Here is a 22,670-nt window from a genome sequence, read left to right as displayed (position 1 = left end):
GCTATCTTGCAATATGACACCTGGAATCTGATACTTGGACTGATATCTGACACATTGATCTGGATCCAGGACTTTCCTCTGACACGTAGGATCTTCGGCTGGAATCTGATCCTCTGCCTTACAATTTGATGCCTGATATCAGAACCTGGGATTAGCATCTGTCACTTTCGGTGGATACTTGACTTATGGTATCTGATCCTGGGATGTACTTTTTAGGTCGAGCCTAGAGTCAGCAAGCATGCGCTGCGAGGCATGTTGCATTCCGTCTGTGAATAATGGCCACGCCCACCGCCTTTCATAGGTTCCTTCTAGTGCCTTTTGAGCTGTCTTTCTTTGGTTTAGTGCATTGGTACTATCTGTCCCTCCTTTTAATGAGTTTGTTATGCCCATGGTGACTAGCCCTGTTACACGGGTCATTTCGCTTTACGGCATTTCTTTTAGTGTGGACACTTTTTTTTAACTTTTCATTTTGTCCGGAACACTAGCGCTTGTGTTTGAAGTCGCTGCGTGGTTCACACATGCAAACGTTTTTTTGTGTCCCTTAAAGAGCTGCTAGACTTTCTCGTCCCAGATGGGAGCTCTGTGTGGGATGGGTGCGGTTTTATACTTTCCCTGTAACCTTAATTTGACAAAATAATTTAAAGTGGGTGCAGCCATGTCGCTGGCTACTGCGTTCTTGTACGACTGATCATGGCAAGCTTAATCAGCTGTCAGTACGTTGTCAGCACGTACCACAAATGTGAAGGGAACAGCAAAAGAAACTAAGGTTTCTTTTTACATATTGAAGGGCATGTGGATTCCAAATTTTGACTGCTAATAAACAGTCTGCCAAAGTTTATTATTGGAAAAATTATGACTAGCAGAACACTGCTCTGTGATACGACCTGAAGGACCATAACTTTGTTGGTTACCTATACAATAACTCAGCAGGTATAGGGCCGCCACACTTAAAGTCGTGATGTTACGATTACGATTTGGAGGATACCGTTCTGTTCCAGTGTATTTGGGGAGAAAGTACAATTGTGGACACTGGAACACCCTTCTAGATTTCTGGCGGGAAGAGATATAGGATTATCTCATGGCAAATTTTAAGACCGGGTGACTAATATTGCTGTGGTTGCGTTAAGAGTCCACCATACACCTGTAAACTACTTTGGCTGGGCATTGTAACAAACGAGCATTTGCAATATAGTATGTCTCGCAATTGCGAGATTTTGAGCTCTTTGCCTTGTAAATGACTATGCATTTTATTTATGCGTTTAAAAAAACCTACAATAATAAAAGGCATTGTCATTTACAATACCAATAGGTAAAAGTTTCTAAAATGCGAGACCTATTGCATTGCAAATGCTTGTTGGAAGAGAGAGCAGGAAACCTGCTCTCTCTTCCAAAAACAAAAGCTGATTGCTTTTCCACACGGGGTGCTGCATCTTAGCAGCTCCCCATGTGGAAAAGCAATGCCGGCTCCCGAGGGCCGAGGGGAGCTGGCGGGACCATAAGGGGATTGGGGACCCCGCATGGTCCCCAACGGAGAGGGCCTGCCCCGGGGATGGGTTCCCCGGGGCTACAATTAGCCCAGGAGGGGGCCACGCGGCCCCCTCCCCAAAATAAAAAAAAATAAAAATTAATACAAACACAAAGGCCGGCCCCGGGGGATGGGGTCCCCAGGGCTATAAGTGGCCTGAGGAGGGTGGCAACGCAGCCCCCTCCAAAAGAATAAAAAAAAAAAAACATGCCCCGGGCGATTAGGGCATCGGGAGGGGGGCCACGCGGCCCCCTTCCAAAATTAAAAAAAATAAAAGAAATTAGGGGGCAGGTTCCGGGGGATGGGGTCCCCAGGGCCAATAAATTAGAAAAAGGTGGGGGCCACACAGCCCTCCTTCTTTATAAAAAAAATAAATTCATTGCGCCGGGGGCCACGCCCCTCGTTGCAGCAGTCTGCAAACGCGCCCCCTGGTGCGTTGGCAGATAGGGAACAAATTCCCCTTGAATACTGGGGGTCCCTGGGGGCCAACCAGCCCACCAGGAACCTCCAGTAAGCACCAGGGGGCTGCGTTGCACAGAGGTGTTCTGAAGCCACGCTCCTTTTTAAACCTCTGTGGCGCTTACTGGAGGTACCTAGTGGGCTAGTTGGACCCTAGGAACCCTCAGGATTCAAGGGGACTTAATCTCCCAAATTAAAACGGCCACAGGGCGCTTTTACATATTGGTGAAGGGAGGGGGCCTGAGGTGACGTGTGGAAACACGCCCTGTGGCGCATTTTGAGTTGGGGGAAGTAATTCCTCTTCAATGCAGAGGGCCCCTGGGGGCCAACTAACCCACCAGGTGCTTCCAGTAAGCGCCACTGCGCTGCGTTGCAGAGAGGTGGTCCAGGCCGTGCCCATTTTTACACCTCTCTGCAATGCAGCTCTGTGGCACTAACTGGAGATGCCTGTTGGGCTACTTGTACCCAAGGGACACTTAGGATTCCAGGGGACTTGATCCGCCAAATTAAAACGGCCACAGGGCATGTTTGCACATGTCAGCTCAGCCCCCCCCCCCTTCATCAGTTTGCTAACGCTCCCTGTGGCGTGTTTTAAAAGGTAGTTTTAATCCCCCTGCCCTAGAATGTACTAGGGTCTTACAGAGGAGGCCATGGTAATCACAGGGGTACCCCAACACATAGTGTTCCCTAGTGTATGTAGGTGTTTTAACTGTATTCTAAGTGTCTTTTAGCATAGCACTTGCTCTAGGACTGGTTAGTCAGTCAGTTACCACCAGTACCCATCTGAAAAAGTTGAGGGTACAGGATGATTTTGCAAAGAGGCCTCTTTCTGTTCCTCTGTTTGTTCTTTCTGTACGTCTTCCTTCTGCCTGCACTTTTCTTCGTCTTTGAGGACTTCTGTTGCTTCTTTCTGCATTTCCTTTTCTTCTTTCTGTGTATTTTTTTCTTCTTTCTTCACATGTCCTACCTCTGCCGGCATAGTTAGAAACTAGCATTTAAAAAACCTTTGAAATTCACTGAAAAAAAACATAGGTTTCAGGCATGTTATAGTAAGAAATTAGCATTTAAAAAACCTTAGAAATTCACTGAAAAAAACAGGTTTCAGGGGCGTTATAGTTAGCTGGACATTTCACTCGTACAAAACCATTAAAATTCCCCCGTTCTAGTTAGTTCAGCTAACTATACCTCGCGCGCCCGCAATGCACTGCTGATGACGTCACATATTATATCACTCATGACATGGTCCGTGACATCCCTCATGACATCACTGATGACATCTCAAATGAGATCACTGATGACATCATCCTTCCTACGCCGTGGTCCCTCGCACCAGAAAGACAAGATCGGGAGGCCAGATCGGGAGGCCGCTCCTTCTCCTTCCTCGCGGCCAAAGCATGGAACGCCCTTCCGCTCCACCTCAGACAGACAACATCGCTCCCCATCTTCGCAAGAAACCTCAAAACCTGGCTCTTCGACAGACCCCCTCCTTGATGGAATGGAACCTGCACCCCCTTCCCACTCCCCATCCCCCACCCCTAGCGCCTTGAGACCCTTACTGGTGAGTAGTCTCGCTTTAACAAATTCCTGATTGATTGATTGATCCTTGTGCTAGAGTGGCAGACCTCCTCTCACCCTAATATAACCTTTAATACACACACTCAAAAATAGAAACTAACATTTTCAAAACAATGGAAATACCAATATCGGTTACAACACACCTATTCAGTAATTCCAAGATCTACACACACATCCACTCATTCACCAACAGTTCTATACAGTATATCATACATGTACTCACTTTTCATATGTACTCCTACACCTATACATCCTGTTACACACTGACACTCATCCATAGAGTTACTCACACACAGTCACACATGCAAACAAAGTATCAAACATCCATTTAGTTATATATACAGTTATACATACACCACCACACAGAAACTTACACATTCTTACTCTCTTAAACAATCACTTATAGAAACACATACTTATTTATACAGGAACTCTTCCAATCTCTCACTCTCACATACACCAATACTCATATATACTAGTTTAAAACATATGTAGTTACTCTTAAAGAAACTATTGAGACAGTCAGTCATTCACTCACTAACACACCCATACACACTCTAATCCACCCATACAATCCTGCATACATGCTGTGTTCAACACATACAAACAGTGAGTCACACATTCATGCATCTATGCTCCAAGAACCAACTAATAACCCATATAGACACTCATGTAGCTACTCACCAACCCATGCAGCCACTTATACACAGTGAGATACTGATGCACATATTTACACATTACTCACTAACCCCTGTATTCCCTAAAATGCACCTAATCTGACAGTTATACAATAGATTTTACAAAAATAAAAACATCCATTTAGACACTTATATACCCATTTATTCTTCCATCGACCTTCAGATGTACATATATAAAACATATTTAACTTTCAGAAAAACACACATTCCCTGGATGATGTCATGAGTGATGTCATTTGTGATGTCATCAGAGATGTAATGAGTGATGTCACTGACCATTTCATGAGTGATGTAAGATGTGACGTCATCAGCAGTGCATTCCGGGTGCGCGAGTTATAGTTAGCTGAACTAACTATAGCAGGGAATTTCAATGGTTTTGTATGAGTGAAATGTCCAGCTAACTAGAATGCCCTTGAAACCTATGTTTTTTCAGTGAATTTCTAAGGTTTTTTAAATGCCAATTCCTAACTATAACGTGCCTGAAACCTATGGTTTTTCGTGAATATATATCTCTATATCCAGACGAAATCGGCGAAGAAGAGACCAGCGCCTCCTTAAGCACGGTGAGCCGCAGCAGGGTTCGCCAACCCCCATTAATCCACTAACAGTTGTCCTTTTCACTCAATAAACAACTCACTGAGGCCCATATTTGCTCCTTAGTGAGATTTTATTAGGCAAAGTCCACCCGACGCGTTTCGCAGTGTCCGCTTCTTGTTCACGGGTGAATGAATATATATATATTCATTCATTCCCCAGTGGGCCTTCAAACAGGAAATTTGGCATATTGTCTGTATGCAATGCTAAAAAGGCTAGTCATAACTTGAATTACAAAATTGATTATGAAAAGAGGAGTCAGAGTATTTGTCTCTTCATTACTGATCCAGCTTATATGTTAGTGAAACCATAGGAAAATATTTCAGCGCTCAATTATGGGACTGGTGGAAATTCCTTCCTCCAAAACTGGATGTATGTCTCTAGTGCTAATGCTTCTGGCATGTTTTTAGATGAAGTGTGGTTACTTAGTCATTTATATGGGCAGTTAAAGGAGCCTGGATGAGCTTTTTCATCAAGGTCCTTCAGATCTTCACTATTTTATATGGGTGATATAAATGGGTAGGTTTAACAGGTCATTAAGGCCCAAACTATGAAAATGTTTGCCTAGAATGGTGACACATTTTTATGGAACTGATCGCATCCTAATTACCCCTCCTGCTAAATGCAGCCCGTTTAGTTTGCCAAAGATGGAATGATGCTACAATACTTTGGGGAATGCACCCCCCAAAAAAAGTCCAGGGTCTCCGTATTTTAGCTCATCGTTTCTGATGATCCTTTGAGAGATACGCGTTTGACGTAACTGAAGAGTACTGTTAAATATACAGATGTGTGTCGGGGGTAAAAAGCATTGTGGGGACCTGCTTATAGAGAGTTGAAAGTAGTCCTGTTCACTAAGGTAAGTGAGTAAATCAATGTCTTGGCTGTATTTCCCTAATGCTCAATCATTAAAATCTGTTTTCTGTGGTTGTGCCGATTATGAAAGTCTCCATGTTCATTGAAGGGTCGAACTGCATCTCCAGCAATATGGCTAAAGGTGGTGTGATCTTCATATTTGGGGGGAAATGGTGAAAGTGGTGGCAATGCGGCAGATACCAATCCAGTGGTAACATGTTTTTTTGCAGTTTTGGATGAATTGAATACCTGTGGACAAGGTCCTATCTGCTGGTGGGTGACTAGAAGGCATGTAGAGATCTGTTACCCCAGTATTGGAACTTTCATAGATTCCCATGCTTTGTATCATTCCCCGTCGTCGGAATGGGAGTCTCGGTAACAAAAATACCATAGCTGTAGGTACAAAAGACAATGGAAAAAGGCCTAGGCCTCATTACCTTTTGTAGCATATCACCCTCTTTGTGTAAAAGAGACCAAACTTTTGGCCTCAGCCAATCAGAAGTGCCTCACCACTTAGAACCTTCCTGAAGGAACCTCAGAGCCTCAGATTTTCTACCGCACGTTGTGCTAGGGAGTCTCCATTGAGCTCTGCTCAACTTCTACATTTCTACAGGATTTCTTCAGGTTTTTTTCAACAGTTTTTCTTCAGGATCTTTTGGATTCTTCTCAGGATTGTTGCTGCCTGCCAGTATGTCGGAGATTGTGAAGAAAAAAGTGCTTTTCAAGCCTTGTTCCTCCTGTGGCAAGAAAAGGCTGTTTGTGGAGGACAAGCATGAGGACTGCATCTATTGCCTCTATCCTGACCATCTGGTGGATAAATGTGCAATCTGTCGCTCCTTTTCTGCCAAAACCCTCCGGGACCGTGAGGGTAGGCTCCTGACATGGCTGCAAAGGCTTAAATCGAGGAAGGATACTGTCTCCAGTGACAGTGAAGATGCTGGATCGATGACTTCTACTAGAAGGTCAGTGAAAAGGGGTAGGGGTTCCCCTTCTTCTTCTGTCAGTCGATCTTCTAAGGCCTCAAAAAAGACCCCCAGTGAGTCTGAGAGCCAAGGTCCCAGCAAATCTCCTCACGGAAGTGTAAAGGAGAGGGATGGACCTTCTACGCACTCTACTGGCGCGAAGACTTCCACAGCCTTCAAAACGCCTCAAGGCCAGTCTTCTGAGAGGACTTCTAGGTCCTCGACGACGAAGACGTCGACAGCGGGAGTCCCGTCGACTAAATCATCTAAGGCTCCGTCAACGGGAGGTCCGTCGGCGACGAGACCGTCGACGGCAGAGAAGGCGCCGACGACGAAGGCACCGGCTTCACAAGTGTCGACGAAGGAGCCGTCGACGAACGAGCCGTCGACGAACGAGCCGTCGACGAAGGAGCCGTCGACGAGAGCCCCGTCGACGTCCAGGATCCTGTCGACGACGAAGACCCCGTCGACGAAGGCCCCGTCGACGAAAGCCCCGTCGACGAAAGCCCCGTCGACGAAAGCCCCGTCGACGAAAGCCCCGTCGACGAAAGCCCCGTCGACGAAGGCCCCGTCGACGAAGGTCCCGTCGACGAAGGCCCCGTCGACGATGATACCAACGAGGGCGACGACGACAGTGTCGACGACGAAAGCCCCGTCGACGAAGGCCCCGTCGACGAAGGTCCCGTCGACGAAGGCCCCGTCGACGATGATACCAACGAGGGCGACGACGACAGTGTCGACGACGGGAGCCCCGTCGACGACAATGACGACGGTATCGTCGACGACGGTCTCGTCGACGAGGGCGTCAACGACGTCTACGATAACTATGACGACGGCTGGTGTGTCCACAGTCTCGTCGACGACAACGTCCACGACGCCTATCTCAACGGCGTATGTACAACAGTCGACGACGGAACCCACGATCTTGGCCACGGAAAAGCGAATCACCATTTCTGTGACGCGGATTACACCGGAGATGACTTCTCCAAGGGCCGTGTCCCCTCTGCTACCAACATTGCTCTTGCAAGAGGGTCAACAAGAGGAAGATGACCAAGATGCATATAGTTATGCCAATAGTCCTTCACAACTATTTGTCAAATGCCAGGACACCGACTCAGAGGGCGAATACACCCACGAGGAGCATGATCATGGTCAACATCAACAACGACACTCGGACCAGGGAATGGTTTCAGTGCCAACATCTTTCCTACAAGATCTACATAGGATGCTGCAGGACTATAAGTCTAAGGCCAGTGGACCTTTGCCAACTACGTCAAACCCTGCTACACCTTCCACGACTCAGGCGTCATTGGTGCCACCTACGCTCTCGGCTCCAACCTCTCCACAGCCTCCAACAGCTGTCCCTCAGGATTCCTTTGGGGTACCAAGATCGCATGATGTTGATGAATCCTCGGAGGAGGATCAACATTCGGATCACGTCTCTATTCCCGACACGGAATATGATGAGTACATTATTGACGATCCCGCATCGCCAAATCCGGACCCGGCGGACTCCCCGCCGGTGGATATTGGAGGTTTCCATCAGCTAATGGAGAGGGCGGCAGCAAGATTTAAGTTAGCAATGCCTAAAGTCACCACGGATTGCTTCTTATACGACTTTAAAGAACCTTTCCAGAAAAATGCTAGATCTATTCCGATTGTGGATCATTTATGGAAAGAGGGCCTAAAGACCATGACACACCCGGCGACGGTGGTGCCGGTGCTACCGCGTTTGGAAAAGAAATATAGAGCAACCGATGATGCCCCAGCGGCCTTGACAGGTCATCCGAAACCAGATTCTGTAATCTCACAGGCAGCGCAGAGGAAATCGCGCAACCCTTCAGCACCGCTGACAACCCCTCCGGACAAGGAAGGACGGAGGTTAGATAATGTGGGGAAAAGATTCTCAGCAATGGCGAGTTTGCTGGGGAGAGCAGCTAATGCCTTAGCCATCCTGGGTAGGTACGACCGTCAACTCTGGTGCGATGTCTCCCCGTACCTTGACCAGTTACCTCCTGAATCAATGTCGGAGGCAAAGAAAGTTTTGAAAGAGGGAGAAGCGACGTCGATGGAAATAATCGATTGTGCAATGGACATTGCGACTACGGCATTTCGTTCACTAGCTGGAGCGGCAGTGCTCCGTCGCCAAGGGTGGCTTAAAGCTACTTGGTTCCGACCAGAGGTCCAGAACAAAGTGTTGGATCTTCCGTTTGATGGTGAAGCTCTATTCGGCAAACTTATTGACGACACCCTTCAAGATATTAAAAAAGACACAGAGACCGCTAGGTCCTTAGGAACACTTCAGTACAGGAAGTCCCCCTTCAAGGGAGCCAGAGGCAGGGGTGGTGCGTATAGAGGATCCTTCCAACAACAACGGTATTCCAACACAGGATCTGGTTCCCAACAGAACCGCCAATCTTACCAACAGCGGCAAGGCCAGTCTACCAACTACTCTAGGCCTTACAGTAAAGGAAAGCAGGGTGCGCGAGGACGAGATTCGTCCAAGCGCCAATAGCGGCCTCCTGGCTCTTCCTACTGGACCCTCCTCCAGGAAATCAGCAGTTGGAGGCAGGGTCAACAAATACCTTCACAACTGGTCCCTCATAACATCGGACCGTTGGGTGCTCAACATCATTCGGAAAGGGCATACCTTAGAGTTCACTCAAGTTCCGCCACCCAAGCCCCCGACAGCCACTCCTTCAAAACACCAGCGTCTCCTTCGGCTCGAGGTTCAACAAATGCTCCGAAAAGGGGCGATAGAGCCAGTTCCATCGAACCAAAGAAACCAGGGATTTTATTCCAGGTTCTTCCTGGTGAGGAAAACGCTCGACAAGTGGCGTCCCATTTTAGACCTCAGGGGGCTAAACACCTATCTCATCTCTCTATCCTTCAGGATGGTGTCCCTCCAGGACATCTTGAAACTAATCAACCCGGGAGATTACATGGCCACACTCGATCTCGAAGATGCCTATTTTCATGTTCCGATCCACCCAGCACACAGAAGGTTTCTGCGATTCACAGTAGCCAAGAGCCATTACCAATTCAGGGTTTTACCCTTTGGACTCCGTTCAGCCCCAAGGATATTCACGAAAGTGCTGGCTCCAGTAGCGGCTTTCCTGCGGAGGCACAAGTTTCAAGTCTTCCCCTATCTGGACGACTGGCTGCTGAAGGCTCCGTCCAGAGAGGCAGCCCTACAGGCGGTTCAAGCGTGTACCAATTTATTCCGAAACCTGGGTCTCACTCTAAACGACGAGAAATCTTGCCAGATCCCGTCCAGAAGAGCCCGGTTTCTGGGAGCCATCTTGGACTCGAAGCTTTCACGAGCTTTTCCCACTCTGGAAAGGAGGCACAAGTTACAGACGATGGCCCAAGACTTACAATCAAAAAAGTCTCTTTCAGTTCGCCGCTACAAGTCTCTGCTGGGAGTAATATCGTCGTGCATTCCGCTGGTTCCCCATTGCAGACTGAGGATGCGTCCCTTGCAGGAACAACTGGACAATCAATGGCGGCAAGTCCACGGTTCCTTCGACGACAAAGTGGCGATCACTCCGGAAATGAAGAATGCGGCCCTATGGTGGACAGACCTAGACAACTTGTCCCAAGGCCTATCCTTCGCAAGCGACCCGTCTCCACAAGTGATAACGACGGATGCGTCATTGGAAGGCTGGGGAGCAGTGCTGCAGGACCTTCATGTCAGTGGTCATTGGTCACTCCAGGAGAAATGCCTCCACATCAATCTGTTAGAACTCAGGGCGATACGTCTGGCTCTGCAATCGTTTCTTCCTCTCCTGGAGGGTTCACAAGTGCTTATCAGGACGGACAACACCACGGCCATGCACTATGTGAACAAGGAAGGGGGGACCAGATTGCGCCCATTGTCACAAGAAGCCCAGCAGATTTGGGAATGGGCTATCCGACACAACATGTCTCTGATGGCGGAACACTTGCCGGGCGTCCTCAACGAAAACGCCGACAAACTGAGCAGGTCATCCTCGGTCACCCACGAATGGGAGTTGAATCAAGACATTTTGGAACAAATCTTCAGCCGGTGGGGAAAACCGGACATCGACCTGTTTGCCACCCCGACCAACAACAAATGCCGGTCTTACGCAAGCAGGCTTCCCCATCCAGATTCTTTGGGAAATGCCCTTTTGATACCCTGGTCGAGGACATTTGTCTACGCTTTTCCTCCCATTCCTCTAATACCACGACTAATCAAGAAATTCAAGATGGAACCGTGCAGGATGATCCTGATAGCCCCGGCTTGGCCGAGGCAGTTCTGGTTCACGGAGCTCCATCTGCTGTCGATCGCTCCTCCGGTACCTCTCCAAATTCTGCCGGACCTTCTCACGATGTCCGAAGGACAGATTCTACATCCAGACCCTCAGTCGTTACACCTGACTGCATGGCTCCTGAGCAGCGAGAATTTATGAACCTGCCATTGTCTAAGGAAGTTAGGGAGGATTTGTCCCAAGCAAGGGCCCCTTCCACTAACAAAACTTACCGCCTTAAGTGGAAAAGATTCTGTTGTTGGTGTCGACAGCAACACATTGATCCATTCAATTCCAAACCTCATCAGGTCCTCCCATACCTACTGTCCTTGGCCAAGTCTGGTCTGGCCCACTCATCAATTAAAGTCCATTTGGCTGCTTTGTCACGATTCAGGAGGACGGAATCTGGACCTTCATTATGGTCTTCAAGGATAATCAAACAGTTTCTTAAAGGTCTGTTCAGGGTCTATCCACCGGTGAGACCACCTCCACCAACGTGGCATTTGAATCTGGTCCTTTCTCAACTCATGAAGGGCCCATTCGAACCAGTCCATCGTTCTGACATCAAATACCTTTCGTGGAAATTGGCTCTTCTCCTCGCTCTCACGTCGGCTCGGCGTGTAGGGGAGTTACAGGCCTTGACCATTCAGGAACCTTTCCTTCAATTCAAAAGGAACACTGTCATCATGAGGACTAACCCTAGGTTCATGCCAAAGGTCCCCTCGGACTTCCATTTGAATGAACCGGTCATTCTGAAAACGTTTTTTCCCCAGCCTTCCACACCGGCGGAAAAAGCCTTGCATTCACTGGATGTACAGCGATGCTTGAAGTTTTACTTACAGCGTACTAAGGATTTTCGGAAATCTACCCAACTGTTTGTGGCCTTCGGGGGACCGAGTAAAGGCCTTCCACTCTCCAAACAGGGTGTTTCAAGGTGGATCACAAGTGCTATATTACATTGTCACAAGGCTGCTGGTAAGCCTCTGACTGGAAAGATACGAGCGCATTCCACAAGATCTGTGGCTTCCTCCACAGCACTCTTTGCAGGGGTGCAAATTAAGGACATCTGCAGAGCTGCAACCTGGAGCAGCGTCCACACTTTTACCAAGCACTACTGCTTGGAATCTCTGCAGCAGGAGGATGCAGCAGTTGGACAGGCTGTCCTGAGGAACCTCTTCCACTAATGGTGAGCTTTCCTATCTTCCCACCTTCCATTTTTCACATTTTGTATCTAATGCCATGTTGTCTACTGCTATTATTTACGATGCAAAATGTGATTATCTTGCTACTGCTTGCTACTCTGATACAAAGCATGGGAATCTATGAAAGTTCCAATACTGGGGTAAGAAAACAAGTTACTTACCTGTAACTTTAGTTCCCCAGTATTGGTAACTTTCATAGATTCCCATGCGCCCACCCACCTCCCCGGGGAAAGCTCAGCCTACAGCACAGATGGTGTCTCAGAACCTTCCTGAAGGAACCTCAGAGCCTCAGATTTTCGTAGCCGTTGTGTACTAAGTGGTGAGGCACTTCTGATTGGCTGAGGCCAAAAGTTTGGTCTCTTTTACACAAAGAGGGTGATATGCTACAAAAGGTAATGAGGCCTAGGCCTTTTTCCATTGTCTTTTGTACCTACAGCTATGGTATTTTTGTTACCGAGACTCCCATTCCGACGACGGGGAATGATACAAAGCATGGGAATCTATGAAAGTTACCAATACTGGGGAACTAAAGTTACAGGTAAGTAACTTGTTTTCTTCCTGGATGGGAGGAGTTAAAATGAAGAAAGGGGAAATATTTGGGAATCCTCTGCATAGGGTTTATAAATAAATACAATATTTCTAGAGTGAGAAGGGAAGCTGACTTAGAACTGAACCTTGTGGGACACTGAGCAGCAGGTGTGTTGTAATGGATGTCAACAAACAAGAGCCTGAGAAGGAATGATCGGAGATATTGAATGACAACCGGTCGAGAGTGGATTCCGTGATAGAAAATTGCTTAGGTTGTGTAGGAGAGTAGGGTCTGCAATCCTATGATCACCCAGATTTTTTGCTTTTGTTTCACTGGTTTACGACTTTCTCTGGCTGTGGGCCTGCCAATCAGACCCACAGCCTAGCTGTTCTCTCACTAAATTGACATATGTGCCTTAGGTGCATTACCCAATTGGAACTGGGCCACCTTATCAGACCCTGTAACTCAGAGCATAGGTGTACCCAGGGCCTACCAGGGGCTGAAGCATGTATTATGCCATCCCTGGATGGCCATCTAAATCTGACACAACTGGCTGCACGACAGCTGGGGCAAGGTGGTGTAATCACCCTTTGCTGTAGATATAATATTCCTATATCTAACCCTAAAAATGGACACACTGATTCCTATCAGTCACTCCTATGGCAGGCCTTGACAATCCTGAAGGCAGAGTGCATGGAATCGTGTGAAATGGTGCTCTGGCATGAGCTGAGCCCGTTTGCAGCTTGCGGAACCAAGTCCTAATAGCTGTTCCATGATAACGCATACCATATACTCTTAAATGCATTATAATCCTTGCGGTTAAATGCTATCTTTGGTATTGCTTTATCAAAACATGTCGAGTAAGGTGTCATACGAATTGGAATACTAACCCCTCGCCAATTCTGGCGACGGGGTTAGCATTCCACCCTTCTAGAGGGACACGACATGTATGTAACTGTGAACCCCGGTTAAAGTTAAACGAAGCCTCAGCTCCACAAAATGGATGCTGCCACCACAGACACGAGTCTGACCTCCTGCAGCTGGGAGTCCTTCCAGCGAGGAGAGCTTGGACAAAGGGTTTCCTGTCCGGGCGGTGCTAGCACCATCCCAGACAGGGTTTTGTGTATCCTGGGTAGGCAGGGCTTTACAGGAAGGTGACTGCTGAGTGGCACCCCGGTGCTCACTACGCATCTGCCGGCTAGAACCAGTTCCAGGGGCACACCAGCCCCTGGCCTGGGGAAAGTCCGGCATGGGAGAGGGGTGTAACCACCCCCTTCCTGGTCCCACCCCTAGGGCAGGACCTAGTCGCGTACCCACCCCTTTCTTTAGGATAAAGGCAGGAGCGGGGACCCTTCCAAATTAGATCATCTTTGGAATCAAGACACGACTTTCTACGAAAGGACTTCAAGATTTCTTCTTCAAGATTCTCCCTTGTGACTAAGGAGTAGTCACCCTGCATCCGCAGGAACCATCTCAAGAACACTGCGGTCTGCTGCAAGTCCTTCCTCCGGAATCCGACTTCCCAGCTCGACGAGAACCGGCTTCCCTGGCACCTCTGACCTCTACCCACCTCTACAGCTAAGCTGAGAACCGTGGGTGCGACGAGACCTCGACGGACCGGCCATCTTCAAGACTGCACGACTTCTTTCCAGCACGACCGCCGAGGGATCCTCTGGTGAGTGCTTTGGGGTCCGAGAAGCCCCGACCCTGAGCAGCTCCAGCACCGAAGTTCAGCCTCCCAGCATCTCCACGATCTGCGTGGGGCCCTTCTGCTTTTTGCTGCTCACCGCGTTGTTTGGCTACTAGCCCGCTGGCTTGTGGCCTTCTTAACGACGCCCGACGACATCACTGCTGCTGGTCTGGTTGCTCCAGACTGGCCCTTGCTCCCTTCCAAAAGAGGAGCACCCCGGACCCTCCTGGTCCACTCCAGACGCCATTTTAGGTCCACCGCGTGGGCTTGAATTTGCCAAGACTTGTTGCCCAATCCTGGGTCCAGCGACGTCTACAGCATCATCCATCGTGGGACAGCTCGCTCCTCCATCCTGGTCGCCGACAACGCCTCCTGGTCTGTGAGATCTGCAGAGCACAGTGTCGCCCACTCACCTAGTCGAGGTGACTACCATCCGGTGCCCTCCTGGTGCCACCTGACTACAGGCTAGTAGTCACGAACTTGGTCCCCTCTGCTTTCAGGTATCATCCATCTTCGATCCAGGCTTGGATCACTCGAACTATCTTCACTGGTCGCCTGCCAGCAACTTCTTTTCTTCAGGCTCCTGGTTCGCCAACGAGGATTCCCGACGTCTTTTGAGACCTATGCAGCTGCAGCCCCTGGGCTAGGTAACTTCGGCATTTCGGTGCCCCAGCATAGCCTCACTATCCAAGGGTCAGGATCCACTGTCGTTTTCTTCCTACCAGGTCGGGTTCGCCCGAGAACACTAACTTTGCTTTTACTAGCTCCCATAGACTTTGTCCCGCATCACGCGTGAGAGTGCACACTCTGCACCCGAGTCCCCTAGGCCTCCTATTAATAATCTGAAGGTTCAGAAGTCAAGTCCTAGCGATTCCAAAGCCTATTAGTATAGTACTTACCTGCTAGTAATTTCGCATTCCACTTTTAGAGTATATGGTTTTTCGTGCCCCTCGGGCATTTGTGTAAATTGTGCAACTTAAAGTATTTTCATAAGAGTTTTGTTGTGTGCTTAGTACCCTGTCCTCATAAAGAGTACAGGGCTGTTGTGATCTAAATAAATACACTGTTTATTTTCATAACACTTGTGTGGTGTCCTTTCACTTGGTGTTCAAGGGGTATATGTGATGGTATAACAGCTGGCTTAACACGCCCTCTAATGTTTAGCCCGAAGACTGCTCGTATCCACGCTACTAGGATAGCTGGTCTATAAGGTTGACTTACAACCAATCACCATAAGGGTTGTTTGGACTGATACAAAGTGCTCACTAGAATAGTGAACATTATATATCAGGCCAACTTCTCACAGGTTGGATAGTAGTTTAGGGTCCAGTATCAAATGCCTGAGGAGTGTGACAAAAGAAGAGATGATTGTGGTGGGCAGAGTTGCCAAAGCAGATGGCAGTTTCTGTTGTTGGTAAACTAGCTATTCAAGAATTTTTTGAAGTAATGTAAGTAAATGCATGAGTCCAGATTAGGGGTAAGGCCACTGCATATTTTGGGATTTGCGATTCTCTGAAAGAAAAAGATTGGTGTTAGATTCCTTACCTTAGAATATACCCAGGCGTCAGCAGCACCCTTGCACGTCGGTAGGCGTTGTCTGCGGCTCTGCGTCTGTCGCCAGGATGATGTTGTCAGAGTACGCTGACGTCAGTTATCCTTTTTTCCGCGCCACCTAGCGCAGATCCGGTAAGAGCAGTACTCTTAGTCATTTTTTGACTAACTTTTTGATCTATTTTGGATCTCTTTTTCGAGTTGACTTCGACTCTTGGTGCCGTAGGGATGCCTGGCTTCAAGCCGTGCGATGCCTGTCACCGTCTGACGGTGACCGACCCCCACCGCCGGTGTCTCTACTTCCTCGGGGCCAACCACGACGACAAGTCGTGCCCTGATTGCCTGGCCTTGACCTCGAAAGCTAGGCGGGAGCGGTCCCGCAAGCTACTCGAGATCCGGCAGTCGGCTCCGTGCCACTCGAGGTCCCTGTCGAGGAGGAAGTCGAGGAACCGGTCACGGAGCCGCAGTTGTCGCTCGTCATGTCATCACTACCACTCGTCAGGCTCCAAGTCCTCCGGTAAGTCGAAGCATTCGAAAAAGAAGTCGAAGAGGCGACATCCCCCTTCAGACTCCGCTCGCACGACGCGGCTGAGGGTTCAGGCGACACCTCCCGCGCAGCTCTGTCAGAGCCGCAGGCGTCGCTCCCAGGCCCATACCCTCCAATCCCTGGCCTGCGAAAGATGCCGGAGGAGATACGTGATTTCCTCGTGGCCATGAGGACTCACTTCCCTCCGTCGAGGCGCTTTCAGGCCCGCACACCCAACTTGGGGACCTGGCGGGCCGGCGGCTCCGACCCTGGCGCCGTCGGGTGCTTCAGCCCTGGCACCGTCGTCGACTTCGGTTCCGATGCCGCAGGTCCCTGTGGGATCCAGGCCTGGATCCCGGTCGACGCCAGTTGACCTCACGACTCCACCGCTGGCGCTGACCCCGATGGTGTCCTTTGACTTTGTTGGTCCCAGTTTCAGCCTCGGTCCGGGTCTGGCGTCGCCGTCTCCGGCGTCGATGGGTGAGGCCTTCACCTACGACACCACTGCATCATTCCAGCCTGTTTACCAGGACACAGATGAAGGGGAGGACTGGAAGGGGTCTGAGGACCCTCTGGCACAGCAGTGCCAGTTGAGCCAGGACTGGGCAGATGAGCTATGGGAGGCCAGTGGTTTGGATACTTCGCCTGACACTGGATTCATCTCTCCTCCCTCTGTGGCTACGGAGGAGGGTGCTACTTATGGTGTGGTGTTGCGCAGGGCTGCCAAGGCCTTGGCTCTTGAGCTCCCTACTGCGACCGTGAGACTAACCTCCTCACTGAGGTGCTTCAGCCGCCAGTAAGCTCCTCGGAGCCTCTACTGCCGTTCAATGAGGCCCTCACGGACGTTCTTATGGGCACCTGGTCCCAGCCCTCCACAGTGCCCCCTGTGGATCGGAACGTGGCCCGGCGCCACCTTCTGGCGACCCTAGCTTTCTGTCCGTGCACCCCAGCCCTGAGAGCCTGGTGATCCAGGCCTCTACGTCCTAGACAGCATTCCCGACCGCTCCCTCGGATCGGGAATCCAGAAGGTTTGATCAGTTTGGGGTTGCGGTCTATAAACACTGCTTGCCTTTTGAGCCGTAATCAGCGGTGTGGAATTTAATAAAATATCTACTTGTCCATGGGGCAGGTTGCTTCATAAATGTACTTTTCCTATAGCGAAATCCACTTGCTCCTTTGGTGCCATGTGGTGCAGCGACAGATTATGGCAGCAGTCTAATTATATAGGAGCTCTGATATAGCCTCTCTGATTATGCCAGGACTCATACCATAGTAATGTTTTAATACTTGCAATCTCTTTATGTTGCCAGGTTTACGCAGATCTACATACTGGGGCTGAAGGTAGTGGTAACCAATAGTTCCAGAGGTTAGAATGCTCTTATGAGTCTGTGCAAACCTACTAACTTGCATGTTTTAAGGGATTTCAAAAACTCTTCTCTAATCTTTTCCCATACTGAGAAATGTTGGAAATTTACTCCTGACAATGGCAGAGGTAAACTTTCTTCCAGAGTTCAGCAAAAAAGTGAACTTGTAAACACTCAGGTTTCCGCATGAGCAAATCTACACATGCATATTTGCTCATGCGAAAATGCAGTTCACAAATATTTTCTAGGAGTACTATTTCTTGTCCTACTTCGGTAAATTATTGTGAATTCACGGAAGCCGTATAGCTGCACTTAAAGCAAGGACATATACCATGGTGCACTTTTGAGACTTTCTTTATTAATTGGGCACTTAATTTGGTCTGCCGTTGACCATGACCTTTTGCGTTTATTTAAATTCTGTCTCTCTCTCTCTGTATTGGCTGACTTCACTGTGAGTGACAGCATTCTGCTCTTTCACAAGGAGCATATTAGCACACAAAGTAGTTTTGTTCAGGGCCAGTAACTACTGTGGAAGTGTGTGCTTTTTGAGACCAAAAAAAAATTGCTTTTGCCAATTTTTGTTATGATGGTGAGGGCCCAGCAGCTCCCACACAAATAAGGTTTTACAAAAACCATGCCAAAACAATTCACACATTGACAAAACTAACAAGTTGACCACCAATATCAGACCTACTGGCTTTGCCAATGCTTGTTTATTTTTGTTTCCCATAGCCTTATTAAAACTGGTTACACTAATTTTCCATTTTGAATATTTTTGGAAATACTAGCATGCATCTACCCGTTACTAAATATTGCTGCAAAGAAATGGTACCTGAAGTTTTACAGTAGTTTAGCGAAATCTTTTTTTTCCTGCTTTCATTTTTTTATCAACATTTTATTTTGAAAGCAAAGAATCCTCAATCTTGCTTTCAGGATTCTGCAAATATTTGCATCAAATTAGAGAGTATTCTGGGAGCATTATACATAGCCTCATATTGCTAAACTTTGAAAACGTGTGTACACGTTTTTATACTGGAACCACAGTCGGTAGTACTGTCGGAGCTTACAACATTTACTTGGAGCGCTCATGCTAATAATAAAGGCTTTCAATTAATGAACCATGAATAAAAGTTTGAACAGCATTAACATACGGACAAAAATATTACCGTAACTGCTGACAATGCCCTTCCCCGATCCATAATGTGGTACTGCAAACTGACAGCCAAAGGATTTGTGTTGCAGGGGGTTGGGCCTACTTGTCCAAAGGACAAAATACACATGAAAACTTGTTGCCCTTGACCCCAATCAATATGTCCTGGGAGTAGTGCTATAGGAATTCCACATCCCTGCAGTTATACTCACTCTTTGTGGGACACAGTTGCGGACGTGCTGCCCCATTGTCCAGAGGAGGCCCGGGCACGGCTCGCCCAAGCCCTTGCTGAGGGGCGGGATGTTATTCCATCAGGTGTGGACTGGATACCACGAACTCGCTGGGCAGGGCGATTTCCACGACGGTGGCGGTTCGCCTCCACACCTGGCTGAGGTCCGCCAATTTCTCGGGGGGTGTCCAGGCCACGCTCATTAACTTTTCCTTCAATGGCCGTCGCCTCTTTGGCGACAAAGCAGACGGTGTGCTTGAGCGTTTCAAGGACTCTAGGGCTACGGTCAAGTCCTTGAGCTTGTCAGGCCAGCGCCAGCAGACTTCTGCTTTTCACCCCTTTCGTGGACAAGGAAGGGGCGCCCCCACAAGTCCTGCCAGCCACATCCGCAGAACCAGCCTCAACGTGGCCGCAGACGTGGTAACCGCCGTTGCGATGCCGGGGGACAATGGCAAGGTCAGTCCTCATCCACTCCCGTAGCATCTGCCTCAAAGCCTTTCTAGTCCGAGCTTTCAGGCCCATTCAATGCCGGTGGGGCGCAGGGTCCACCATCACCTCCACTGGCGCTCCATCACATCGGACAGGTGGGTGCTGCAAATCGTCCGAAGGGGCTACTCCCTCTCCTTCGAGGCGACCCCTCAAGCGATGCCGCCGCAGTACCACCGCATGTCGGGGGATCACTTGCAACTTCTGCAGGAGGAAGTTATGGTCCTCTTAGCCAAGGGGGCCATCAAACGCGTTCCTGGGCCAGAAGTAGGATGTGATTGCTACTCCCACTACTTTCTGATACCCAAGAAGGACAAAGGAGGCCTACACCCTATCTTGGACCTCCGGAGCGTCAACAGCTTTCTCCGGAAGGAGGAGTTCAAGATGCTGACTTTAGCTCAGGTCCTGGCTGCCCTAGACCCTGGAGAGTGGATGGTAGCGTTGGATTTGCAGGACGCATATTTCCACATCCCCGTCCTGCCGGCCCACTGGCGCTACCTGTGGTTCTCGGTAGGCCACGAGCACTTTCAGTTTACTGTGCTCCCCTTCGGCCTCACCAGGGCCCCTCTGATGTTCTTCAAAGTGATGGTGGTGGTCGCAGCTCATCTGCGCAGATCAGGGGTTTCAGTCTTCCCCATCTCGACGACTGGTTGTTGAAGGTAGGCTTGCCCCAGACCGTCGTCTTCCACCCCCAGATAACGGCCAACCTCCTGTTCTCACTAGGGTTCTCCATCAAAGTGCCGAAGTCGCACCTGTGCCCCTCTCAGAAGCTCCTTTTCATCGGAGCGGTTCTGGACTCTTCGCAGTTTCGGGTTTATCCTCCCGAACAGCGGGTTCGGGATATTCAGGCTCTGTTTTTGATCTTTCAGCCTTTATCCCGAGTTTCGGTCAGGTTGACGCTGCGGCTCCTGGAACTGATGGCCTCCTGCATCCTTCTGGTGCATCACGCCAGGTGGCGGATGCGGGCTCTGCAGTGGGACCTGAAGTTTCAGTGGGCACAGCGTCAGGGCAACCTGTCCGACCATGTCCTGATCTCGGAGGGCACTGAGAGTCAGTTGCAGTGGTGGCTCACAAACCACGATTGGGTCAGCAGCAGATCCCTCTCCCTACCCCAACCGGAGCATGTAGTAGTGACGGATGCGTTCCTCCTTGGATGGGGGAGCCACATGGGAGAGGCGGAGATCAAAGGCATCTGGTCTCTGGCGGAGTCCCGGCTCCATATCCGCCTTCTGGAGCTGCGGGCGATCCGACTTGCATTGCTTCCCTCTGGCCGGGTAAGTGTAGTGCAGGTGTTCAGGGACAACACCACTGCCATGTGGTACTGCAACAAACAGGGCGGGGTGGGGTCGTCGACCCTTTGTCAGGAGGCTCTGCGCCTCTGGACATGGCTGGAACTCCAAGGTGTCACCCTGGTGGTTCAACACCTGGCAGGTTCCCTGAACGCCAGGGCGGACAAACTCAGCCGCCGGTGCATGATGGATCACGAATGGCGTCTGAACTCTGACGTGGTGCAAGGTCTCTTTCAGCAGTGGGGAGAGCCTTGGTTAGATCTATTCACCACCGAAGAGAACACGCAATGTCATCAGTTCTGTGCGTTGGAACTTCCAAGGCGGCACTCGCTCGGAGACGCTTTTCGTCGCGAGTGGCGCTGCGGTCTGTCGTATGCCTTTCCGCCTATACCACTTCTGCCCAGAGTGCTGAAGATCAGGCAAGACCGGGCCCAAGTCATCCCTGTGGCTCCAGACTGGGCACGAAGATACTGGTATCCCTAGCGACTCAGCATGTCAGTCGATCCCCCGATTCGTCTACCTCTTCAGGAGGACCTTCTGTCGCAGCAGCAGGGGACGGTCCTCCACCCGAACCTCTCCACTCTCCACCTACATGCGTGGAGATTGAGCGGCGACAGTTGAGGCCATTTGACTTGCCTCCTGAAGTCTGTGATTTGAATCTGGCAGGCAGGCGTCCCTCCACAGAAAATGGTATACGCCTGCAGGTGGAACAAGTTTGTGGCATGGTGCACAGCAAAGGCTTTGGATCCACTTTCTGCCCCCCTTTCAGAGGTTGTCCTCTTCCTTCTTTCTCTTGCACAGCAGGGCTCTGCTCTGGGCACTATCAAAGGCTACCTCTCGGCCATTTCAGCCTTCTTAAGGCTTCCTGATCAGCCTTCTCTTTTCAAGTCCCCTGTTGTAAATAGAGTCTTGAAAGGCATCACACACATGTTCCCTCCTGTTCCCTTCGTGATGCCTCAGTGGGACTTGAACCTTGTACTGACTTATCTGATGTGGGCTCCCTTTGAGCCACTTCATAACTGCCCACTTTGTCTTCTGACTCTTAAAACTGCATTCCTGGTTGCCATCACCTCTGCCAGGAGAGTGAGTGAGCTCCAGGCTCTGTCTTCCAAGTCTCCTTTCCTCTCTGTCCATCCGGACAAGGATATTCTGAGGACTCGTCCTTCTTTCCTGCCCAAGGTGGTTGCAGCCTTTCATATCGGGCAATCCATCACCTTGCCCACCTTCTTTCTGCCTCCGCATCCCTCGAAGGAGGAAGAAAGGCTCCACGTCTGGACCCAAAACATGCGCTCTCCTTCTATCTAGACCGTGCACGTCAGTTCCGGGTGACGACCAGCTCTTTGTTGGTTACGTGGGCGCTAAGAAGGGACGGGTGGTCCACAAGCGAACCATCTCTCGGTGGGTCGTTTTGTGCATCAAGGTTTGTTACTCCTTGGCGAAAAAGGAGCCTCCTGCGGGGCTGTGCGCCCATTCCACTCGGGCCATGGCGGCTACTACTGCCCTGGGTCGGGAGTACCCTTGCAGGACATCTGTCAGGCAGCTACCTGGGCCTCGCTGCACACTTTTGCTAGGCACTACTGCCTGGACAGCCAATTCCGGAGTGATTGCTTTTTCGGCCGTTCCATTCTCCAGGACTTTCTGGTGTGATCTTGGTTTGCAGACCCACCATCGGGTTGGTATTGCTGGGGTATTCTAAGGTAAGGAATCTAACACTAACC

The 22,670-nt window shown here is 49.7% G+C and overlaps 1 protein-coding gene across 3 annotated transcripts in view; it reads left to right on the top strand.

Moving 5' to 3' along the window:
* The window catches only part of KDSR (3-ketodihydrosphingosine reductase), a 580,180-nt gene that overhangs the window by 400,216 nt on the left and 157,294 nt on the right, over positions 1 to 22,670 (top strand). The window lies entirely within an intron of this gene.

Source organism: Lissotriton vulgaris, chromosome 4_1 (assembly GCF_964263255.1).
Source record: "Lissotriton vulgaris chromosome 4_1, aLisVul1.2, whole genome shotgun sequence".
NCBI classification, from domain to species: domain Eukaryota; kingdom Metazoa; phylum Chordata; class Amphibia; order Caudata; family Salamandridae; genus Lissotriton; species Lissotriton vulgaris.
The sequence above is the reverse complement of the archived record's forward strand: the minus strand, read 5'-3'. Positions and strand labels throughout refer to the sequence as shown.